Source organism: Dipodomys ordii, unplaced genomic scaffold (genome assembly GCF_000151885.1).
Source record: "Dipodomys ordii isolate 6190 unplaced genomic scaffold, Dord_2.0 Scaffold163, whole genome shotgun sequence".
Classification (NCBI taxonomy): domain Eukaryota; kingdom Metazoa; phylum Chordata; class Mammalia; order Rodentia; family Heteromyidae; genus Dipodomys; species Dipodomys ordii.
The window spans coordinates 982,080-984,589 of NW_012267379.1; positions in this window are offsets into that span (position 1 = coordinate 982,080).

Sequence of the window (2,510 nt, forward strand, 5' to 3'; positions counted from 1 at the left end):
CTCACCCCTGAGCCCTCCTCACCCCCCCCCAGCTAACCCTTGGGCCCTGCTCACCCCCCCACCCCTGGGCCCTCCTCATCCCCCCCATCCCCCGCCAGCCCAGCAGCAGGGCCTGAGCTCTGCTTCATGGATGCACAGGGCCTGGGCCCCTCCCCCTCCCTCTGACCCGAGGGCTCTGGGGAGGGGCCACGGGTCTGGGCTGGGAACTGGGGGAGCCTGCCACCCCCAGGCTCCGCGCCCTGAGAAGTGGAGAAGTGGAGAGGCCGGTGGCGTTTCCCAGAAGTGTCTCCTTACCTCACCCGCCGCCCGCCGCACCGGGCCAGCCTCTTCTGCACAGGTCCTGCGCCATCTCCTTGGGTGTGGGTTTCTGAGGGCTGACACTGCTGCCCCCAGCAAGCGTGGGGCGTGGGGCTGTGCCAGGCAGGGCTGCCCCGGGCCTGCAGCCACGGCCCTGTGTCCTCCACACCCCTTTGCTGCCCAGAGCAGCGCAGGCGGCCTTGGTGGCCAGGGCTGCCTCACCTGGGAGGACCCGCCCATCCCCCAGGGCTGAGGCCGGCCCTACTCCACATGCAGGGCCACCTAAACCTCACCTCTGTCTGGTGACCCCTGTCATTTCCTTGGGAAATTTAAATGAGTAAGAGTAAAACTGAAGACTGAAGGTTTGGAATTTAGGCCATTGGTGACCACAATAGTCCAGATTTCAGTAGACAAACAAGTCAGTTTTCTTTGACTGTAAATCAGTCAGCCGAAGAGTCTTAAGACCACCGGCAAGTCCAGGGAGGTCTCTGGGAGACAATCTGGAAAATTCAGTAGGACTCTGGGGCCTGTCCTGCTGCTCCAGGCGTCCCTGGACGGATCCCAATAATTAGGAGAGGGCATTCCCAAAGTCCTAATTAAAGGGGGGCCAGGGAGTCAGGAAGGGAGGGACAGACTCCTGGAGTCTCTGGGGACCCCACAGACAGGAAGGGGGATGTCTGCAGTCCTGGGGCCTGGTTCAGGGCGACTCCACCACGGACTGGCCGGCACCTCCGATGGAGAAAGGCCTGGGAAAGAGAAGGTGAAAGGCTGAATGAGAGGCCGCCGGAGGCAGGCAGAGGGACCCCGTTTACCTGGCGCTTCTCTCCCGGGTTTTGGCACCACATGTTAGGAAAATATAGGAGAAAGGAAGGAAACAGGCTGGACTTAATTCTCCACAAGTGAGGACTGTTTATTGAAATAGAACAGCAAGGGACACAGCCTTCCCATGGGCCGGGAGACTGTGAAAGGAGCTGGGACAGGAGCTGGGTTTTTACGAGGCCTGAGCAAGGAGGCACAGGTGAATGAAAGAGCCGTTAGTGCCGGGCACCGGTGGCTCACGCCCATGACCCGAGCTACTCAGGAGGCTGAGATCTGAGGATCAAGCCTCAAAGCCAGCCCAGGCAGGAAAGTCCATGAGACTCTTAAGAATCTCCACTAAAGCACCAGAAAACCAGAAGTGGCACTGTGGCTCAAATGGTAGAGCACTCGCCTTGAGCTGAAGAGCTGAGGGACAGCACCCAGGCTCAGATTCAAGGCCCATGACTGACAAAAAGGAAAAAAGGAAAAGCCATGGTCCGGGGGTGGGGCCCACGGTGGGATCTTGCCGCTGGCTCAGGTGGACGGCCCTGCCAGCACCGCACACAAGTTAGCCCATCTCCGGGGTTTTGCCTGGCGTTGGTATGTGGCTGGGACAGTAGGGTGGGAGTCAGTCCTTCAGGTGGGGGAATAGTGGGGGCACCTCAAGGCAGAGCAGCCCCGAGGGCTCCTTGCCCCGAGGCTGGCAGCGTGACGGGCTGGCGCCTGGCCTGCAGGGCCGGGCCTTACCTGGGGTGTGTCCCTGGCACCGCCCGGCGTCCAGCCTCTCTGGCCTCGTTTGCTCAGGAGGGCCTGGGACCACCTGCTCCCTGAGTGTCTGTCCTCACCGGCAGAGCCCAAGGCGGATTCTCGGAGCCTGGCCAGGACTGGCATGCTAACCACACCCCATGTGCACAGGACACGACTGTCCTGAACTGCCCTTCAGCCGGGCTAGAACCCCCGCAGCTGATCGTCCCACAGTCCCACTTCTCTCTCGGTAAAAGCAATGGTACAACACTTTGTCAGGCTAAAACCTCTGTCCACACAGGACAGATGAAGGAATCGCCAGGCCAGCTGACCTCCAGGGCGCCCAGGACAGGCAGATGCGAGGGACTCACTACTCAGCACTAGACTGCAAGGAAAAAGAACATTCCTTTCCTCTGGGTGCCGCTCCCCTCCCCGCTTCCTTCCCTCCCTCCCCCTCCCTCCCCCAATGCCTCTCACAGGCACACAGGCCAGCACTTGCTTCATTTCCCGGCCAAACCCCAGTGTGAAGTGTCCTGTTGAGCCGGTGACCCCTCCCTCCCCCAGAGGCCAGCAGGCCCAGGCCCAGTGGCCCCCCTACCTGCCCTGGCCCAGGCCCGGCTCGGCCCCCCTGCCCTCCCAGACCCGGCGGCCCCCCTGCCCGCCCAGGCCCG